A 24,168-nucleotide genomic window follows, 5' to 3' on the forward strand; every position below is an offset into this window, starting at 1 on the left:
AAGGGCATTTGTTAGGACTTGTGTGCTTTCAACGATGGCTGATGATCAGCTTACCACATCGAAGGCTTTGTATGTCCCCTTGGAATGATTCCTTGAGAAGTTGTGATATGCGCTTTCTAATGGCGTTATCGCATCGACGATTACCAATGGAAACATTAAGTCTATCTTTAAAACAAAGGATGCGACACATTCTTTTATATTTGTTTTACGAGAAGGTATTGTTTAATATTCTAAATTGGATCGGACCTTTTCATAAGGATTTTCATGTGTTGTATAGATTTGGCAAGGTTGTGATTATTATTGAACTTAACCTAAAAGCAAAAGACCTATCACAACTATCGATTTTCTAAAGTTTTATTGATTTTATCTAAGTTCTAAAAAGGGGAACCATTTCTTGTTAAAGTTTTTTTAGATAGAAATTTTGAAATGGGGAGGGTTGTTGTATAGCATAACAATTGGCAATTCACTGGGAGAAACAGTTATCTCTGAGAAAGTAATGCAACAACTATAACTTTCTTAATTTGGAAACTATTGAGGATAAAGAAAACAATCTAAGAATAGTCAAATAAAAATTAACTCTGAATATAATAACAATTTTTTGTAATTTCTTTTCCAATCTTAAAAATAAAAATATTCTGGGCTTCTTCAAGCTTTGATTGATTGATATAGATAAAGAAGGGGGTTCTCCAATTTAGCTTTTAAGTTTACTCTGTTGTCACAGGTAGTGCCTCTGCTGCCAGTAAACATTCATAGTCTCGGCAGGGTTACTTTTTAACCACTTAATCATTCATTGTCCCATCCATCTAAGAGTATAACTTTTGAAAGATAAATTCAAAAAGATATGTTTACCCATATTTTTTCTTTTTTCAATTTCTATTCTTTCATTTTTTTAAAAGATAAAAATACATTGTCCTAGTTTGGTGGCCAACTGTCGACAATGCCATTCAATGGTTGTAATTAAACTAAACAAGCTGGCTCGTGATGAGACCCCTTGTCTTATGATTATAATCCATTACCCTATTTTGATATGCAGTATTGATAATGTCAGTTAAATTAGTTCCCTATGATCATGGTAAGCAGGCTCATGATGAGACCCCTTATATTTTATATCATACATATTTTAGAATTACACTCTGAAAAATCATAAACTTAATGGATGGGGTGAATGAATTTCTCCTTAAGAGTTTATGGATGACAATTTTAGAGTTGTTGATACTAAGTCTGGAAAAGTCTTTACTTGTTACAAATAACCTCTCTCAGCTCTTTAAAACTTGGAATGATTTACAGTATTTTCAAGGCTTGTGAAGATCTTACAAATCTAAAAGAGGTTCTCAAAGTTTTATATTTTATCTATCTTTCTAAGACTGTAATCTTTTCCTTAAAGGTTTCCATCTATTGAAAGTAAGTATTTACAATATTTTCTTAAAGAACTTTCCAATAGTAAAAGGTCAATCGAAGACTATTTACAACCTTATTATCTACAAATAAAATTTTAAAAAAACAAACTTGCATAATGAATATTTACAAGTAGACACTCCTTAAGTAAATAATTTCTTCAAGATAAGCCCAATGACAGGAAGAGAATCTCTCTTTCCTGATAGGTCTTGCAGTATGAACGTTGATGAGCCTATCTTCTCAATGATTTGAAACGGTCCAAGCCACATTTTTTGAAATTTGGTATGTTTGCCTTTATCTTCGTGTGCTTTGTCCCATTTCAAAACAAGATCACCGATTTGTAAAATTTTTGAGCTAGTAGAATTTGCATCCAAAGAAGATTTAATGACCTGTTGATTTTTTGCATGTGTAATTTTGGCTTTTTCCCTTTCTTTCTCTAATTTAAGGATTTGATCATATCTTAATTGAATAGAGGATGAAGGATTTTCTTCAATACATTACACTAGGGCCAAAGATGGGAGTGCTAAGTTTGTAGGTAGTATAGCTTCTTTCCCATACACTAAATTGAATGGAGAAGTACCTATTGAGGCCTTCTGAGTTATGCGGTCTACCCATAATGCAAATATCAAAGACTTGTGCCAATTCTTTTGATTCTGATCAACAGTTCTTTTAATAATCTTAACGAGATTCTTATTAGTTGATTCTGCCAAACCATTACCTTGAGGGTAGTAGTTTGCAGAATACTTTAATTTAAATCCTCTCTTAAGAGAAAATTCAAGTATGGTATTTCCAGAAAAATAAGATGCATTGTCAAAAACGAGGGCATTAGGTACACCAAACCTGGTAATGATGAATTGATCAATGAACTCAATAATTGCATCAGAATTGGCTACCTTCAAAGGAATTGCTTCTACCCACTTTGTGAAGAAATCTGTGGCTATAAGAATGTATCTGTGCTACTTAGAAGAATGTGGAACAATCTCTCCAATAATATCCAGCCCCCATTGTTCAAATCGTTGTTCAATGTTGACTGGTTGTAAAGGAAAGGTTGGTTTCCTTTTTCTCCCACTAGCAGTTTGGCATATTTTTCATTTCCTTACATAGTCATGGGCGTCTTTAAATAAAGTGGGCCAATAATATCCAACATGTATTATCTTGTGAGCTATTGTATCACCTCCAAAATGTCCACCTGCTGGACCATCATGTAATTCCTGCAAAACCTTCTGTGCTTCAGTTTTTTCAAGGCATCTTAACAAAATCAAATCATAATTCCTTCTAAATAACACATCATCAATGATTTCGAAGTGTTTTTCTTTTAATCTTAAGGCACGTTTGTTTTTGTAACTGAGACTAGGAGGAGCATATATATTTTTTAAATAAAAGACTAGATTTGCATACTGAGATTCAGAATCCATGATACTTATCTCATTTACTTGAAGAGCCTTATATGAATCTTCGTGTTCTGGAATATTAGAAGCTCCTGCTAATAACCTGAAAAAACCTTATCCTCTTACAATTTTTGCTGGTTTAATATCTAAATCATAATCTTGTAATGCTGTAACCCAGTTGGCTCTCTTCTCTCCTACTTCCCTTTGGACTAGCAATTGTCTCACTACAGAGAATGGGACTATTACTTTTGTATGATTTTTTAGGAGGAATGGCCTAAAGTGTTTAATAGATTTAAACACAGCGAAAGCTTGTTTTTCTACTTCAGAATAATTAAGTTCAGCACCTTGTAAATTAGAACTGAAGAAGGATATGGGTGCTTCAACTTGCTAATCATTGATTTGCGTTAACGTAGCTGCATAGGATGTTTCGGATGCTAAAGTATACAAAAATAAAATTATTAGAAAAATTTAGAGTATTCAATGCAGGAGCATTATTGATTGCATGTTTGATTGAATCAAAGGCTTCTTTTTCATTATGTCCCCATTTGAAAACTGAATTTTTCTTAATCATGGTCTGTAAAGGTAAAACAATCTGCGAAAAATCAGGAACGAATCTTTTGACAAAATTTATCTATCCTAAAAATAATTGCATTGATTTTTTATTGTGTGGCCGAGGAATATCAGAAATCTCTTTGATCCTGTCTGGATCAATGTAAATGCCATATTTAGATACGATAAATCCTAATAGTTTACCTTCATCAAGAGCGAAGAATGATTTCTGGGGATTTAATGAAATCCCATACCTTTTACAGCGTTCAAAGATTTGTTTCAAATCATGTAAATGATTTTCTCTTTTCTTTGAAAATACAGTTATGTCATCTAGGTAGACAACAACTAACCTGTTAATAAAACCCTTGAATGCTATATCCATTGCTCTCTGGAAAGTAGCTCCAACATTAATAACCGAAAGGCATTTTTTGATAGGCATATGTTCCCCATTTGGTTCTGAATGTAGTTTTTAGCCTGTCATCTGGATGCACCAGTATTTGGTTATATCCAAAAAAACCATCCAGAAAAGACATTAACTCTGAACCAGCAACTGAATGAAGTGTCTGCTCCATTGTTGGTAGTGGGAAATTATCTTTTTGGCATGCCTTATTGAGGTTTCTAAAATCAATGCAAATCCTAATATCACCATTTTTCTCCTAACATGTACCAAGTTAGAAACCCATTTAGAATGTCTGACTGGGAAAATTATCTTAGCTTTCAAGAGTTTATTCAACTCTGCTTTGATCTGACTCTCCAGATTCGGGTGAATTTTCCTCAATTTTTGTTGCACAGGTTTCTCCTCAGAAATCATTAAAATTGTATGTTGTATTATAGAAGTATCATACGTTTTCAGATCTTCATAATTCCAAGAAAAAACATTTTTATATTTGTTTAACAATTTGATAAAAGAAAATATTTCTGAAGTGAGCCCTAGTCCCAGATTAACGTTTTGTGGTTTGGCCTCAGTGCCAAGATTTACTAATTCAAACCTTAAAGTAGAACTTTGAAGTTTTGAATTAGTGACTTTTTTGAACCTATCCTTGATATCATAGAGATCTTCAAGTTTGACCACAGATTTAGGTATATAATTCTCATTCGGTCTTTGTTTTATTTGAAGATCATGATCATTTTCATCAATAATCTGGTCATCATAATATTTTTCAGAAGTTAAGAAATTTAAAATGTCTTCATCATGATTAAATACCTGCCAATTGGTGACATTGTCTGGAATAGATGGTATAAAAATTAATTCAACTGAAAACCTATCAGACTGTAATCCTCAGATGGAAGGAGCTTAGAAGCAACATTAGCTAATAAATCACCTACTGCATTCTGAGATCTGGGAATATGAGAAATATTAAATGCTAGAAAATGAGATATGAGGTCTTGAACCAAGGACTGATAATGCTTGAGATGTCCAAAAATGAAATGGATAGTGTTCTGTGCCTATTTGATGACAATCTCAGAATCACCAAATACTTTTAGATATTGAATCTTCAGCCTATCGCTTTATAAAGCCCTTGAATCAATGCCTCATATTCAGCAGTATTATTTGTACACTCAAATTCTAGTCTGCATGATAGCATAGTTTTTTCCCCTTAAGGACTAACTAAAATACATCCTGCTCCTGCACCGTCATTGGATTTTGATCCATCAAAATATAAAGACCAAAACACAGGCTTATCTAAAGGTTTATTTACAATTTCTTCAGCAATAGTAACACATATTGATGTATTTGTATGCGATAAATTTTCTGTGATGTGAAACTATTAACAGAAAAAGGTGATGATTGAGCATTAAAATTACCAAAGAATGATTCGGCTGAGTAATTCTCAAGAATGTTGTTATTGAAAGCTATGGGTTGATTTTCCTGCTCAAACGCTATTATAGTATGGGTCATGTGCTTCTCCTGATCGATTTTAATTTTATTTGGTTTCCCTTTATAGGGAAGCCACATATGAGACCAATCAATATAAATGTAACCATGGAGTTTCTCGGACCAATCCCCGCTTAAAATTAACCCATAAAACTCAGGGATGTCAGCAATCAATATATCAATTCTCTGGACTACTCTAGGATCAGCTGATAACCTAATGGTGACTGAATTAATCTCTCCTAAGACTTGAACCTTAGTTCGATCTAACTGAACAATATGTACTACAGATTTTTGGGGCTCAATGTTTAATTTTGAGCAAACTAAGGCTGGCATTATGTTTGATGAAGCCTCTGAATATATTAAGCAGTTATGTATATTTCTATTGTAGATCTCATAGGTCAAGAAAAAAGGAGGAATATGAGAATTAGATCTGTCTTCGATCAAAACAACATCAATAGCATCTAATTTATTGATGGTGGCTTACATGTTCCTTTCGCCGCCTTGGATAATACGGCATTTGGAAGAGGAGAAGAAGATACTGCATTTAACTCTTTGAGCAACAATTTTTGTTGATGTTTGAGCTTGCTAAGCTCAAATAAAGAAATATTCGCTCTAGTATTCTTCATGTCTTCAATAATGTTGTAATCCATAGAGTTAGAGACTACCAATGTCTTGGATGATGAGGATGGATTGGAAGACGATGGATGATTTTGAGTAGGAAAAAATAGAGTTTTCTTCATGGGAGCCTTATCTTTCGTAGTAGGGCTTGCATTTTTTTTTTTTTTGAGTTGTTTGAATAGGCTCTGCAGCGATTTTACTTCTGGTACTTACTAGGAGAGCTTCATGTTCACTTTCAGTATCAGAATTAGGCAAAATGAAGTCCCACATACCGTGACACTCAACTATCTCATATTATTATATTTCCTCTGATGAAAAAACTGTATCTCCATCATCATCATCATCTAGATCTGATTCTGCATTAGATATGGCATTAGGTGGTTTTGATTCAGTTCTTTTGAAGTTCCTAAATGGTTTCTTAGTGGAGGTTTCAACTCCCTTTTCTTTATCTCCACAATTTCGTTTGACATAGTCTTCAGAACTTTTTGCAAACCCTCCATATTGTATGGATCTTTAGCTACTTTCTTTTTCAAATCATCTTTAAAAGTAACTTTTTTGGACTTTTTTTTTCCTTAAGAGCGGTTTTCTTTTCTAAAGCAATAATACGTTTTTCAACGGCGATCGCTTCTTTCATATTCTCTGCTAAGGTAAGTTTTGCAACCCTATCAACAAAGATAGCTATATTTGAAGGTAAAGCAGAAATATACCACTCGCTTCAGACTTCTTCACTGGGCTTAGACGTAGCAGGAATTTATTTAAGAGCTTATTAAATCACGAGTTGAAATCTTTAATGGGTTCCTTTGACTCAATTTTAAGGTTGGAGAGATCATTGATTAATGTCGTTTTGGACCTATCATACCTGAACTTATTTAAAAACTGCTCTTGGAAAGCATTCCAACTATTAATGGATCCTGGTGGTAACAAAAAATACCATGATCTAGCTACTCCTTGTAAGGTGTATGGGAAAAGCCTTACAACAGCATATTCTTCTATCACTCCATTTAAGTTTATTGACAACATAAAGTCATTTATGTGTTCTTCTGCTAGTATGTTGATATTAGGATTAAACTTTGGCAACCACTTTTCAGGATGGGCTGATAATTGACTCAATGGTGCAGGCATTGCGACTGCCCTTGGATTTTTCCATGGCCTTGGTTGTGGTTGATTGTGTTCCATTGTCGCACTAACAACAGAAGAATGTGAAGATGTAGTTACAAGTGGTTGGGTAGAGGATGTCAGAGTTCTTGTACCTTGTTGGACTATGATATGAAGTTGGGGAATGGGTGGTTGACTTTGCAATGGATCGGATGAAATGGATGATGATGATGAAAGAGTCTCACTGCCAGACTCTACAGGTTTCTTCCTAGCTCTTTTCTGACTAGGCAGAGGAAATTTTGTTGGTTCAATACCCAGCTTTTCGCTTTGTAATATTGTAAGAGGCTGAGAAGGAATGTATTGCGAAGTCACACTACCTTGGGATAACTCAGAATTTTCTTGAGATATGGAAAACCCTTGAAGTTTATGAATTAAAGATTGAACTTCAGGGGGTTCAAGGGAAGACTTGTCCTATATGTTCAAGTTGTCAGTAGTGGGTGTTGTCTTTTCAACTTCTCGCTTGAAAATGGGAGATTTAGAATGCGAGGGAGAAGTTGGAGGAGATGGCGAGGGAGATTTACTCTCAGAATGGGCTATAGATTTGGATTTGATCGCCATTCATAGTTCATGCCCTCCTTCTAGCGCCAAGAATGTTGATGCCTCTAAAATCACTGCATCAACATCGGGGATAACCACCCGGTCCAGACCTTAGTGCAACTCCTTTTCCGTTTGGTGTGGTGGCCATTGATCATTGTTCTTTATGCTGATGATTTGATATTGATAGGTGATGATCAGTTGATCAAATCTTGCAAGGAGGACCTTGCAAGAGAGTTTGAGATGAAAGACATGGGTCTTATGCACTATTTTCTAGGCATGGAAGTGTGGCAGAAGGATGGGGAAGTGTTTGTGTCTCAAGGCAAGTATAGTAATGAGCTACTCAAGTGATTCCACATGGAGAAGTGCAAGCCCATGCAGACTCCTCTAGCTAGTAACTAGAGGAAGGAGGATGCTACTTCAGGTGATGTAGTAGCTGCTATTATTTATCAACAACTTGTGGGTTCATTGATGTATTTAGTGAACACATGACCAGATTGTGCTTTACAGTGAACCAGATGAGTCAAGCTATGGTTCAACCTACCAAGATGTTTTGGAAGGCAGTGAAGCATATGCTTAGATACCTCAGAGGCACATCTCAGTATGGATTGTGGTACAAACGGATAGAGGGAGTGAAGCTTTACGGCTTCACAGATGCAGATTGGGCAAGGAGTCCATCTGACTGGAAGAAAACTTCAGGAGGAATTTTCAGCCTTGGTTCAACTGCAATTTCTTGGTACAACAGGAAACAGAGGTCAGTTGCACTTAGCTCAATAGAGGTTGAATACATGGCTGCCAATTAGGCCGCATGTGAGTCCATTTGGATGTAGAAGATTATAGTTGGATTGTTTGGTCAGAGGATGGATCCAACTGTGATCTATTGTGATAATCAAAGTTGTATCAAACTCTCTGAGAATCCAGTATTTCATGACAGGTCCAAGCACATCGATATCTAGTATCATCATCTTCGAGACTGTGTGGTGAAGAGGATCATATTGTTGCTGTATTTTTCGACCGAGGAACAAGATGCAAATATTTTGACTAAGGCATTGTCAAAATGAAAGTTCAAGTTCCACAAAGACAGGATTGGGATGACAGATAATCCCTTTCTTGTTGAGAGGGAGTGTTGAAAATAGCAACAAGAAATGCTAAATATAGAAGTGCTAAAAATAGCACTGCTATAAATAGAATTTCGGGATACATTCCAATTTTAGTTAGTCCCTGAACTAAAATTGAGAATTAAAATTCGAATTTTATCTTTGCAGCTGTTTGAAAAATAATTAATTAAATCATGTTGAGTTAATTAGTTGGAGAAAATCAAACATGAAGTCTATGTGAAGAAATGCAACAGTTTCCCCTTCGATTGAGGAATTTATCCCTTGATTAAGGAGATCAAGATGAGTTGTACTTTGAGTTGTAATTAGTTAGCTTAGTTAACTGAGTTAAGTCCAGTTAGATTAGTTCCAACAGTTTGTGGAACTGATTGTGAGTTCAGTTAGTTAATGCATGCATGCATGTAACTACTATACTTCAAATAACTGAATATTCTCTCATAAATAACTCATGCATGTCAGTTCAGTTAGAGACCTAGTTGAGATCAGATGATGGGACAATGTACTATCAGTTGCAAGAATATTCCATTGATGATATCTCTTGCATGCAGAAGGAATTCATTCCTTGGATATTGTGCAGTTACTTCTAAGCTTGGTGAGTTTTGTGAGAGGTTAATTCACACAGGTGGAAGCCAGAGGACCCAAGAGAAACTGCGCAAGGAAATAGGAGGCTTGTAGGACTGAGGGAAGGCATATGTGTTGTCTATTTAGTCTATGAGTAGCATTGAGGGATTGTACTGAGAGCTGGATAGCTTGTGAGCTAAAGCTTTGTCTAATCTAGACATATTTCCACTTGTATGATAATACAGAGATCAGGGTTTTTAGCTGAGGCTTTCCCCAAAGTATTCTTCTTTGTTCATGTGTGATTGATTTCTCATTCTCTGTTATATGTGTTCTATTTGATCTTGCTCAAAATCTTTTAAGCTTCTGCAAGTTTGTTTGTAGAAGTAGATCAAGTATTTTTCTTTAGTATATTGCATTATCAGGTGATCTACTGTGGGAAATTCTACAAATTCAAGTAGAATTATGAAGGGATAAAATAAAGGAAATGAGGTTCAAAAACCTTTGAGTGCATTTTAAGGCCTTCAATGCCACACATTATGGGTAACATTTACCATAGCATAACATAGGTAAATTTATTATACAGTATTGAATTCCAACATCTACTATTACACAATTTATGAGAGGAAAGAAACACATACGAAATAATAAACTGATAAGGAGTTACATACTACACATCTCAGTGCTTGGAATCACCAAAAACTTCATTAATATTCATGAACAACATACATCTCATAAGCTTCAAAACTTGTAAAACATTACAATCTTTGGAATGGGAAAATTGAAACCCTACTAATGAGTTCCTCATCCCTTTTATAAGGAGAGTTCAGATAAAAACAATTGCGAAAATATCTTGAAGTGCTACAACTATCTAAGATGCTTAGTTGTGCGATTGTGGCAATGCCCTATCTTTCCTAATTATTACATAACAGAATTGATTCCTTCTTGAAAATAAAATATTTACAAACTTTCAAAATGATAGTGATGTTTCATGATTTCTAAAACAAAAAAATATTTATTATTGGCTTGCTTGATCTCTTGAAGTGGACCCATCCTCCAGTACCTAGACTCATGCTGGGTTAACCATCTAATCACGTCTTTGCCATAATTTTTGAATGTCTAGAAGCACCACTAGCTCTGGAGGGGAATGAGGTATGATTTTCATCTGGTTGTTGAAGATAGCCTCTCGCATTAGTGGAAACATCTGAATGGAGATGTTGTTAAGTGACTTTACAACTGACCAATTGGTGTGAGGTTTGACCAAAAAATGCTAATTGGATTCGACATCAATTTTAGTCAATTGGTTAATATTTTTAGTGAATTCGACCCCCTGTTCAAGCTAATTCTTTAGCAGGCTTTCAACATCTAGGAGAGAATCCTTTGGACAGCTGGAGATGATATTTGATTCAAGCAAGGATTCATTCATGGATTCAACTAGGGAATTTGAAATTTCATTATCATTACTGATGAGTTTTTTAACCGAACGTATCCTAGCTTTCCATCCCTTAAGAATGATTGATTTATGCATTTCATCGATTTTGGGAAAGTCAGATTTCCTCCCTTCAGCAATGTATTTCCATTCTAAAATTTCATTGAGATCCTTCTTGGCTTCACCTAACATGAAATATTTTCACTAACTCATCAGTCAGAGTATTTTCCAATCTGCAGTGTTGCTGAATCAAACTCAATTTCTCACAAAATAGTTGTTGTTGCCTTTGTAGCTATACATTTAAATCATGGACCTCCTATTTGATTTTTTTTTAGCCAAAGGTCCCAACCTATAATTGTTCTATTTTTTGTTGAGATTCTTGAAGTTAGTTATCTTTTTCCTTGATCTACTCTACATCTTGAATCTAAAGAGAATTGAACTACTTTTGCAGTTCTTCCAATGTAATTTCCTTTTGATCTAATTGAGCTTGCCACTATGCTCTCAATTGTTCTTCCTTATTGATGAATGCTTGTTCCATAGTGACAACCTTGTCATCTTTCTCCCTTAGTAATTCTTTTACTTCAATCACTTTTTCCATGGAGGCAGAAGCACATGCACTTGTAAATTGTGTTGACATTCCAAGTTCATCAACAGGGGTAGCTGAAGTATCTTTTTAGAGAACTTCAAGAGGAGCAGCTTGTGAATTTTTCCCTACGACTAAGACTTGGGAATCATCTATCTTCCTTTTTGTCCTTCCTCTTTTTACCACTACTTTGTGCATACAGATGTAAAAAATGTCCATTGGAGGGATCTCTTCAATGTTGATAAAGATCTCTGAAGTAGGATTGACTGGAATAATCTATACATCAGGCTGGGTAATCAATGGTGTTTACTAAACTATATATTGCTCTGGCATGGTGTACTACTTAGAAGAGGGATTACTTAATGGATTTTGTTTTTGAAACACAATTTCTCCCTCTAGGATCTCTTTCCCCTTTTCACCTTGCTTGGATTGTTTAAGGTCTTATCAAATTTGTCCCAGACTTGTTCCATTCTTGGGTATACTCTATGCATCTATCCTCCAGGATTTCAAGAACTAGCTGTTGTTTGTTGCTGTTGAGGAGGAACCACTGGTTGGGAGGAAATTTCTTGCTGAATAGATGTAGTAGTGTCCTTTAAAGATACTTGTTCTTGTAGAGGAAGCTGCAACAAATCTAATGGCAGGGGGGAATATTTCATTTCTAAAAATGAGGAGCTGTTCTCACTCCTAAACTGATAATTTCTCATCCACCCTTTTCAAAACTGAATTATAAGAATCTTCTTCGATGAATAAGTCATCAAACTTATTTTCTTCATGGAGGAATCTTCTAATACCAGATGCTTGGGCCACCTATTTAGCTACTTCATTTGGGTCATAAGACCTGGTCAGAATGGTGGCTAACTTTAATACCTCAATAGGTTTCAACTCCTTTTCAGTATGTTCATAATTGGCCATAGATAAGATTCTGAAAGGTAGAGGGAATTGAGGCCAAACCTTCTTGTTGGAGTCTTTCAAGGCTTTGGTAATCACATGACCAACTGTTTGGTATGCTACTTCCCTACATAGTAGCTTATCTGGAACATAAAATGACAAGACATGTATGTGTGCATAATTGCTCAAGACTCTGATATATGTAAATGATTCTTCACCAAACCAATTCCCAATTTTCTTAAGGTTTTCCATTGAGACATCCTTGGGGGTTTGGTTTCAAATATAACTTCATAAATTGGGATTATGACCTTGTGACAAATTTGATAAAAATGACCAAAATAATTGGTCTCCTAGAGTACATTGTGGTAAATATGAATTGTCTAGGGATCAGAGATGGTCCACTTCTATCCCATGGCTAGAAAATCAAGAGAATAACAAAAAGAGTATGTGATTTAGGCTGACATACAAAATGGATGGGTTTTATTCTCTGAAACAGTATGGGTACAACGAAAATCCAAAATATGCTTGGCCACATTGTTGAATAGTATAGTGGTCCAATAAAAAATGTGCCCCTTAGAAGCCCCATCAATTAAAGAAACCCAACTCTCATGGAATTCTGAGGCATTTGGATATGCGTGCAATCTGCAAAGCATGGCAACAACTTGACTAAGAGGAGAAGTAGGTGAATCTATAGAGTACTTACCATCTTCTTCTTCTTCTTCTTTTTGTCGCTCCTCCATTATTTAATAGAATCAACTAGATCCTCATGCTTTTTAAATAATTCCTCCACATACATTTTGTTGTAGATGCATTGAGGGCCTGGTAAGTGATACATCCTCTAAAACGCTTTTGTTTTTAATAAACCAATTGTGGTTCCTTTATGTAGTATACCTAGGGGGATAATATAGGGTACAAAGAGAGGTACCCAAGGGAATAATTTAATGTAAGGATGATAAATAAATGCGTGGTGCTTGTGGAGTTATCTCCTTCCTTAAGGAGTAATTGTATGGTTTTACCCTACCTCAAGGGTTTGATTAATAAAGAGAATAATTTATATTTTATATTTTTGGATCAATCTTGATATTTCTTGGGCATATTTTTCATTGTTATATATTTTCAGGTCATATCTACTACATAAAGACTTTTGGTATAGGTTTGTTGTTGTTCCTTTTGGATGATTTTATAATTATTTGAAGGAAAATGTATGTTCTTATTATTGGTTATTATATGTTAATTGCATGTTTTGAATCTGGTTATGTACGAGTGGCAGCATAGAGGTTCGGCTCACATCCACAGTTTTTTCTTGTTGATTGAAGCACCAGATATGGAAACGCGGGATTGGTCCAATGTGACTGTTATCAGCGTAGCAAATCGCTACTTTGACAAATATGATGTAGCTTGGAATATGCATGACATACATCGTCGAAATGTGATGATCCCTCAAACTGTAAATGATGATCCATGACTTTTTAATACTGAACAATTTTTTTATTGCAATCCCAAAGAATATTATGAGCATTTAGTGAACCATGTGCAAAGGCATACAAAATTTAGTGTTGATAAATAGGATTTGTCCTTTCATGTCACTAGCATGCTCCATGGGAGGTTCATGCGGAGTCAACATTGTTCATAGATGAGAAAGGGAGAAAAAAGTATGAACCAACATGAAATGATGACCATTTAAATGTTCACAATGTTGATGTTTTAAAAATGTGGTGAGAAAATGTTGATTGTCATCCAATCCTTTCACGACATCAAGTTTTGAATTATATTGCAAAATATGCTTCAAAAGCAGAGAGAAGATCGGAAAGCTATCATGAAATGTTGACCAGAGTCACTGGTGGAAGTGGGTCTAAGGCTCCTATATTATTTGTCTATAGAAAATTCCTTGTTGAGACGCTTTTTGAATGTGACATTGGAGCTCAAGAGACGTGTCATTTGTTGATAAAGCTACCTTTTGTTGTCTGTGGTCACAAATTCTTCTCCTTGAATGTTGGGAAGAAAGTGTACCAAAATCTTTCTTTGCACTTTGATGAATTTTTTGTGGAAACAATTTCATTTTGTAGAATTTTGTAGAATTTTTCCTACGAATCAGCTAGCTTTGATACCATGTAGAACTTTTTTTACAAATCAGCTAGCTTCGATACCATGTAGAACTTTTTCTACAAATCAGCTAGCTTCGATACCATGTAGAAATTCCCACTGTAGATCAACTTGGTAATGCAATGTACTAAAGCAAAACACTTGATCTACTTCTACAAACAATTTAGCGGAAGCTTAATCAACCATAAGCAACATCAATAAGAACACATATAACTGATAAGAAGGAATCAATCACACATAACATAGAAGAATTGACCCGTGGAAAGCACCTGCCTAAAACCCCATCTCTGTATTATCATACAAGTGGAAATATAGTCTAGATTACACAAAGCCTTAGCTCGGAAGCTATCCAGCTCTCAGTACAATCCCTCTGCTGCTCATAGATAGTCAAAGGCTTCTCACAAACCTTCTCCTTTGCCCTCCAAGCCTCCTATTTCCTTGTGTAGTTTCCTTGGGGTCTAGTGCTACCACCTGTGTGAATTGGCCTCTTCACACACTCACTAACCTCTGATCTAACTGCACAAACCTGAAGGAGATAAATCATCATCATGGATGAGCTTCCTTTATAGGAAAAATATTCATCCAATTGATAGTACACTGTCCTTTCTCTGATCTCAATTGGGTCTCTGACAGAACTGACATGCATCAGTTGTCCAAAAGTGAATACATAGTTATTTGAAAATAATAGTTGTCACATGCATGCAAGCATCAACAAACTATATCTCATTAATTTAACAACTTGTTAAATTAATCTAACTAAACTTGACTAACTTAAACTAAGTCAACTAATCCTCTCAATATAGAACTTAGGCTTTAAAATTGACACCCGTATACACGTTTTCACTATTTTTAGCCATAATATACGATTTATTTCAAAATAAACACGTCATTGGTAACTTGCCAATAATTTTAGAAAGTGTCATAATGACGGGCAGATCGGAAAATGACCAGTTTCAAAAACAATGACATGTTGCATAAAACTATCCATGGGCCACGACAAAACTGTCCCTTTGATCGGGAAGGGCAAAAATAGCTACTAACTCCTCGCTTTCTCTTATTTATACGTTTCAACCTTTCGATTGAGAGTTTTAGCTATAATCTCGGTCTCTCAAATGAGAGTTTGAATGGAATATAAACACTCGGTTCAGAGTTTGAGCTCGAGAAATTATTTTCAATCGATCTTTTGGCCACGATAATAAATTATAATCTAAAAATCTCACCCAATATATTTAAACGTAATCTAAACTCTCGATTGAGATTCATAGTTAGAATCTAAACTTTCCGCTAAGAGTTTGTGTCTTGGAATTTTTTCCCCGAACCTCTCAGTCGAAAGCTTGTTAAACTCGTAGCTGAGAGACTTTCAAACGCTCAGCTGAGAAAATAATTTGACTTCTTTTCTTGGTCAAGTGTTTGCTAAGCTTTAGAATTGCTCCTTGCATGTAACGCAAATTTCATGCGAGTAATTATGGATATGATTTGATTAAAGTTAAATAAAACTGGTAAATGTAAATATTAGAAGTCATATGAAGTGCACTTTAAAAATAAGACCGTCATGAAAAAATCGCTTGATGAATAGGGGGACCTGTCAAATTTAACCCCTGATAGAACTCATCCTTAATTCCTCAATCAGTGGAGAAAATCAAGGACGCATTCCCCAATTAGTGGAGAAATAATTTCATGTTCTCACAAAGACTTCAAGTTTGCTTTTCCTTAACTAATTAACTCATGGAGAATTAATTAATTAATATTCCAAACTGCTGGTAAGACCAAATTCGAATTTACTTCCAATAGATAGACCAGGGACTGTTATAAATAGGAAGTGACCCAAAAATGCTATTTTTAGAAGATACTATTTTTAGCAGTTTCACCTCTCACCGAAGGTGGCCAAAATGCTCATTAGCCAAACTGCTATTTTTAGACATGCTATTTTTAGCAGTTCTATTTTTAGCAATTCCTAAATTTAGCATTTCTTGTTGCACATTTTTCAACACTCCCTCTCAACAAGAAAGGCTTCCTCTTGAACCCGAATCTTGTAACTCTGGAATGTTCTGCATGCAACACATCTACCAAGGTGGTTGCTCCAGCAACACTTGGAACAAAAAATATCCCAACTGACCACTCTGTTGGGCTAGAAACATACTCTGATGCTGAAGCTATACCTGCTGCTGACAAGTGCTCCCTCTCTAACCTCTACGCTACTGTAACATCTCCATGCATCTCGCACTGTTGCACCCTTCTCTATGCTACCCTACACTATGCAACACACTTGTGCCTCTCACATTATTGCAGCCTGCATGCTTTACGCTGTCCTGGGATTCCCTGCACTGTAGTTATCTTTGCCGCTCCATCCGCATCTGTCCCTACCCAATCATTCAGTTCTTGCTGCTCCACATCGAGGCTCCTGTAGCAAGGTCTCATCCAAGAGGTTGGGTACCTCAAGGATCCCGCCCCTCCTCCTTGGGACAATCACTCTATATCGCCCCACCTCCTACCTAGAGGTATGGCTGCATGTGATCCCTCTGCCCACCTGGATCGAAGTTTCCCCTACTAGAGGTCTCTGCATGAGTATATGTCTCTACTCGATCTCCACTCAGCTTCCCCTGTTGTGGCTGCTCCACAACCTCCTGAAGCTGCTGCACCAATCGTGGCTCCTCCACAATTGTCTGAGACTTCCACTGGCTCTGCATGTTGAGAGGTAATTTACTCTCTCTTTCAACCACCAAGTATCTAACCTTTGCCTTGCTCCTCAAGGATTTTCATGCATCTTGTACCTCAAGTGCATACAGGTCCTTGGCTAGCACACCAATCTATTTCCACTTTTTCGTCGTCACGAAATTTTCTAGAAAAAGAGTTGATTTTAAATCAGGGATATCTCCCTTATCCGAACTCCGATTCAGCCGATTTTTTTTTAGATTTTGGGTATTTTTCCGCAAGGAATCCAAATTTTCTATTTATTCCTGAAAATTTTCCACATAAATTTTTAGATTTGCTCTACAAACTCTCGGCCCAAAACTCAAAACTTTGAATCTCCTCTTCTTGTATATTGTTCTTCCTTGATCACCTGTGCTCCGATACCATGTAGAAATTCCCGCCGTAGATCAACCTGGTAATGCAATGTACTAAAGCAAAACACTTGATCTACTTCTACAAACAATTTAGCGGAAGCTTAATCAACCATGAACAACATCAATAAGAACACATATAACTAATAAGAAGGAATCAATCACACATAATACAAAAGAATTTACCCGGGGAAAGCACCTGCCTAAAACCCCATCTCTGTATTATCATACAAGTGGAAATATAGTCTGGATTACACAAAGCCTTAGCTCGAAAGCTATCCAGATCTCAGTACAATCTCTCTGTTGCTCATAGATAGTCAAAGGCTTCTCAAAAACCTTCTCCTCTACCCTCCAAGCCTCCTATTTCCTTGTGCAATTTCCTTGGGGTCCAGTGCTGCCACCTGTGTGAATTGGCCTCTTCACACACTCACTAACCTCTGATCTAACTGCACAAACCTAAAGGAGATAAATCCTCATCATGGATGAGCTTCCTTTATAGGAAAAATATTCATCCAACTGATAGTACACTATCCCTTCTCTCATCTCAATTGGGTCTCTGACAGAACTGACATGCATCAGTTATCCATGAGTGAATACACAGTTATCTAAAAATAATAGTTGTCACATGCATGCAAGCATCAACAAACTATATCTCATTAATTTAACAACTTGTTAAATTAATCTAACTAAACTTGACTAAGTTAAACTAAGTCAACTGATCCTCTCAATATAGAACTCATCCTTAATTCCTCAATCAGTGGAGAAAATCAAGGACACATTCCCCAATTAGTGGAGAAATGATTGCATGTTCTCACAAAGACTTCAAGTTTGCTTTTCCTTAACTAATTAACTCATGGAGAATTAATTAATTAATATTCCAAACTGCTGGTAAGACCAAATTCGAATTTACTTCCTATAGATAGACTAGGGACTACTATAAATAGGAAGGGACTCAGAAATGTTATTTTTAGCAGTTTCACCTCTCACCCAAGGTGGCAAAAATGCTCATTGGCCAAACTGTTATTTTTAGACATGCTATTTTTAGATATTCTATTTTTAGCAATTCCTAAATTTAGCATTTCTTGTTGCACATTTTTCAACACATTCAGGTTTATCAAAGTCGACCTATTTTTTTGGAACATTTAGGCTTGATAGAAACAACAAGATCGTGGAGTTTTGAGGAGAAGTGTACGAAGGAGAAATGGAGACCACACGATAAGCATGCTATAATTTGTGTTTGGCCACGATTTTATGTTGTTCCTAATGAGCGATCAGAAGAGTTTGAAATGTTTTTTGGAGTGAGTTTCTTTTATACAAGTCGTTCCGTGACATTGGTTCAGATATCAGGTTTCCTACTGAAAGTATTGTTGAGAATTGGAGGAATTGGAGATATTGTGTGTGGCATGTCGACCAAACCCCTTTGCAAAATGAAGGTGATGAAGAGGATGTTGAACTTATTCTACATGAACAAAGCGTTGATCAATATTTTGAAGAGCGACGGGGTTTTTGCATTTAGTTCCTCCAAGTTGTGTAAATATTTCAGACCTTGATAATCTTGGTAGAAGGGACTTTGATGTTGATTATAATTGGCAGAAAGTGGTGGTTTGAAATGATTTTTTAGAAAAAGGGGTTGACATTGTGAAATATGCGCAGTCTGGAGGTGTTCTCAATTGTGGATTCATTAGGGACACATATTTTTTGCCTTCCTCTTTATCAAAAAAACAACAAGCTACTTTTGAAATTAGTTTTTCACACTTTGCTAATGGCAGAGATGATGGTGCTTTGAAAATGATTATTCGAGGCACTTCTAGAAAAGGGAAGTATTCTCTCATTAGGTGTATTTATCATGCTCTTTCTAGTTCAAGAACAGATGGAAAAGGTCCTTTTTTATTGCTTTCTCCAACTAGTATCGTTGCTTTTAACATACACGACAAAACAATACATTGTGCTTTAAAAATTCCTATAAAATATATAAAGCCACTGTGTGGGCAATCTTTGGTAGTGAGAATAAATGAGGCACATTTTATATATATTGATTGATGAGATTAGCTTTATATTTCCAAGGCTATTCATACAATTCGATTCTCCTCTGCGAGAAGCCTTTCATGAAAATAAGGATTATTCTTTTTGATGCAGGAGAATCTAACCTGGGTCAAGTGTTTATTAGAGGAGTTAGTTTTGAAAGCTAGGATTTAATTATTTATTGTATTTTCCTATAGTTTTTATGAGAGAATGATTATTATTGTAAATAGGAGAAGATTCGAGAGTATTGTGGAAGGTTTGAGTGGATTATGGATTAGTTAGCTTTTATATAGGGATAAGGATTTGGATGAGAGATTTTAGGGATCAAGAGAGATATTGTTGGGATTTGTTAAGGGATCTAGAACCTACTTGGGTTCTAATCCATTTGTATAAATTAGGGAGAACCTATGTGGCATGTAAGAGATGTAGAAGTGTGTGAGTAAGTGAAAGACCATGAATAGGCCATGATTTATCTTGTAATTATTTTCTTTAATTAATTATTATCATATTTTTATGTGCATACTTAGTGTGTGGTTAGATAGGGGAGAATAATGGCCAAATAATGAAAATATGGTCACAGATAGGAACGAAAGATCTGAGAAAATGTATGTACATAATTATTAATGAAATGAAGTCTTCACACTATGGATTGTCTCTGTGAAGAATTCCAGTCGATGTGTAGCCTGGAATTAATATAATTGGAATAGTTGTGTGTAATTGAAATTGATTACAGAATAGGACAAATGTCATGTGAAATGAAGGTAGCATGCAATATTTGTAATTTATTTTGAAGTTAATTGTGGATTTGATCTGAGCATATTCATTGTGGCCTTTTGTACTATGATTTTCAGCTTACCTTCCTCATCAGTCTCAGACAATCTGAACTATGATTCTTCTTATATGTGTTTTGTTTGATCTTTCTTGTGTCTTCATTCATGCTTCCAATATTACTAGACATGGTTTTAATGCCAACGTCTCCTTGAGGTATGTGTTAATAGATGTTGAGATTTGTCTCATGAAATGAGTCAGTTGGGATTATGAATGCAAAGGAATTTCCAACAGTTTCTTGACTATCGAAATCTACCATTTCTTGATTATAAGAATCTACCATTCTTGTAGATAGGATTACAACCTCTTGGAGATTCAGATTAAGGATTCGATGCGATCAATCTGGAAGCCAATTTCTGTTGAATGCATTGGAAGGACCGGTCAAAGCATTTTAGTTCACTTGGCACTATGAAATTGTAGTGATTCAAAGTGGTTTTGGATCAGTCAGAGAAATTTCACGCCATAAAACAGATGGGTCGCATCTAACAAAAGGGTCACACCACAATAGAAGGGTTGTGCCACAATAGAAGGGTTGCGCCACAAAAGAAGGGTCGCACCACAACAGAAGGGTCACACCACAACAGAAGGGTCTCACCAAAATAGAAGGGTACCGCCAGCACAACAAAAAGGTTGCGTAGCAAAACAGAAGGTTTGCGCTAGAAAGTAGAAGGGTCGCACTGAGATAGAAGGATCGCACTAGAATTGCAGAAGCATAGCGCCAGTTCAGAATTGTCTTTGATTGACTTTTAGGAGTTCATGTTCTCACCTTCAACGTTCCCCCACATCAAGTTCCACTTAAGGTAAACGAGTCAATCAAAGGGTCGACATACTCATGTGTTTCCTTAATCACGCTCAGGTATCCCATATAGCGCAAAACTCTGAAAACCAATCCTTCCTTGTTTATGTATATTGATATGAGGGAAGTTAAATAAGAGAATGAGGGATGAAAGAGTTTAAGTCTCTTTGATAAGACTTGTAGTGTAGTCTTTGTGTCATAAGGCTACTGATTTTGGAGCATAGGGCTGGTAGGTAATCAGTTTGGTATCAGAGCAGGAAGAGTCTTGCGTATGGAGATTTTTTGGTTGCGTCATTTGAAAAGGCTAGAGCACGAAGAAGCTTTTAGATAATTATAGGTGTAACAAAAGCAAAGAAGAAAAGAAGAGGAATCGTATTTGGAATCTGATTGAGGTAAATATTGTTCTGTTATTGAATTTTGAAGACTGATGATTGCATGATTTAAGCTTGAATAATCAGTGAAGAGAGATGGAAGGAAAATATACTTTGAGAGAAGTAGATCAGATTTTCCTTAAAGACAGATTGAGAAGATTGTTCTGAGGTATAAAGAGCATTGATGACTACAATAGTAAAAGTAGAATCAACAGAAGAGGAAACTACAACGGCAACATATGCAACAGATATGGGATAATGAGGTATGGTCTTCTTATTAATTATTGATAAATCATTGATTACAAGTAACAGTATGAGGATGTTTTAATGATTGTAGCTACAACAATAAAGTTTTGATGATGATGATGATGAACCTATCCAATTAGAGGTCAGAAGAAAGGAGAGAATCTCTATAAGGGTCAAGAAAGTGAACCAAGAGAGGGAATACTCAGGAAGAGATCAAGCTTAGAGAGGAAGCTTGAAAGGATATTTAGTAGCAATAGAGAATTGTAGATCACCAAGATGAGTATGGATGAGCTCATGAGAAAAATGATCATGGAGGATCATAGAAAAGGTTCAAATAAATGACATAAAGGTAAGATGAGTAATGAAGAGCATGAGATAAGTCTTGCAGTGATAAGATCACAGTTGGATATGCTACATGAATGGATACAAGAGAAAGTGAATGAAGACCAAAGATATGGATGGAGAATGAGGAAATAGGTCAAATGGAACCTATTGCAAAAGAAATGGAATGCCAAGCTGATAAACAAGTTTAGAGAACTACAACGAAGACATATTTATTTGTTGGAGAAGGAGAGACTCAAAGGAATTGATTCACAACCAAGAGAATTTGTTGAAACCCAGAAAGTCCATTGTGAAAGATTGGTGCTTGAAGCATCAAACGAGGCTGAAAGGTATTGTACTTTTAAAACTGATATCTTGTTTATGTATGCAGGTACAATACCAAATGATGAGTTTGTTGCTAAGAAGGAGAAGAAAACTATGACAACTAATGACCATAGCAAAGATCCAGAAAGAAATTATGGTTAAGAAGATGTTCTTTGTGAACCTGAAGGAAATTGGGATGATTGTTTTTCATTCCATGAAGTTGAGTTTTCAGCTCAATTAGAGAAGGAAACAAAGGTAAGGGATGATCACATATGTGAACCAGAACAAAGAAGAATCTTTGGATAGAATGGAAAAGATGTTGGAAGAGATTTGATGTTCGAAACATCAAATGAGGCTAGAAATCCTTATATTCTAAAATCTGATAATTTGTGTAAAGATTTTGTTACAGGTGCATGAAAACCATCTACAGCTGATATGAAGACAGAGGGAGAGGAAGAAGAACAAAATCTAAATTTCATTCTAAGCACAGATGAAGTAAAGCATTCAAATGCTATGCTTGAGAGGTATGATGCTGAAATAGATTTGCTGGAAATATTGCTGGAAGAATCTGAGTCAAAGAAAGAACCTAAGATTGCAGGACCACATAGAAGTGGTACAAATGAAGATAGTTTGCAGAAAATTATGAGCAACAACAACTTTAAAATTGTTTTAAATCAACAGGGAAGAAGACATTTTAATGTCTTAAATTTTTATGAAATGAAGTATGATGAAGAGGAAAATGAAAATTTTAAAATTCTTATAAGTAATTTTCAACAAAATGATTATTATTTAAATATTGAAATTGAGAAATTAAAGAAGTTGATGATGAAAGTACCCAGCAAAAGGTACATGAATGTGAAGGAGATAAACAGTAGAAGAAATAAAATTATGATAACAGAATTGATCAACTAGATGAAAGGAAGGATACAACATAAAATTTGGAGACTGAGAGAAAGAAAGATGACAGGAACAAAAACACAACAGCATGAAGAACAAAGACTGAAGGACCACCAGCAAAACAAAGTTTGGGATCCTGGAGGTAGCAAGTCATTAAGACTTGTAGTTGTCACATTATGTAGAAATTCTCACTGTAGATTAACCTGATAATGCAATATAACTAAAGCAAAATACTTTAATCTACTTCTACAATCAAACTTGCAAAAGCTTAACAGATTTGAGCAAGATCAAGCAGAACACATATAACCAGAAGCAGAAGCAATGCACATGAAACATAGAAGAATACTCAAGGGAAAGCCTTAGCTAAAAACCTCGCTATCTGTATTATCATACAAGTGGAAATATCTCAGGATTACACACAGCTTTAGCTCTCATAGATAGCGAGCTCTCAGTACAATCCTCACAAATGCGCACAAGCAAAATAGACTTCTCATTAAGTCCTCCACGCTACCCTCCAAGTTCCTATTTCGTAGCGTAGTTTTTCCTAAGTGATCCTACTGTTACCATGTGTAACAATGATCACTCACACTGATCTTACACCCTGTAAAACTGTGAAAATCTCAAGGAATGAATTCCTTCTGCATGCAAGAGTTTTCCTTATAGGAATATTCTTGCAAATGATAGTACATTGTCCCTATCTTTAATCTCAACTGGGTCTTTCTCTAAATAGACATGCATGAGTTATTTATGAGAGAATCTTCAGTTATCTAGAGTACACTAGTTTGATACATGCATGCATTTACTAATTGAACTCACAATTAGTTCCTCAACCTGTTTGGAACTGATTTAGCTGGACATAACTCAGTTAACTGAGCTAACTAATTACAAATCAATTATATTTCATCCTTATCTCCTTAATTAAGGGATAATCTCCTTAATTTAAGGGATAACTGTTGCATGACTTCACAAAGACTTCTAGCTTGAATTTCTCCAACTAATTAATCCAAGATGAATTAATTAATTATTTTTCAAGCAGTTGGTGAGACTAAATTTGAATTTTAATTCTCAATTTTAATTCAAGGACAAATTAAGATTGGAATATTCTTGTTG

Source organism: Pinus tabuliformis, chromosome 8 (assembly GCF_031772625.1).
Source record: "Pinus tabuliformis cultivar Carrire ecotype Pingquan chromosome 8, CPIR1, whole genome shotgun sequence".
Taxonomy (NCBI): Eukaryota; Viridiplantae; Streptophyta; class Pinopsida; order Pinales; family Pinaceae; genus Pinus; species Pinus tabuliformis.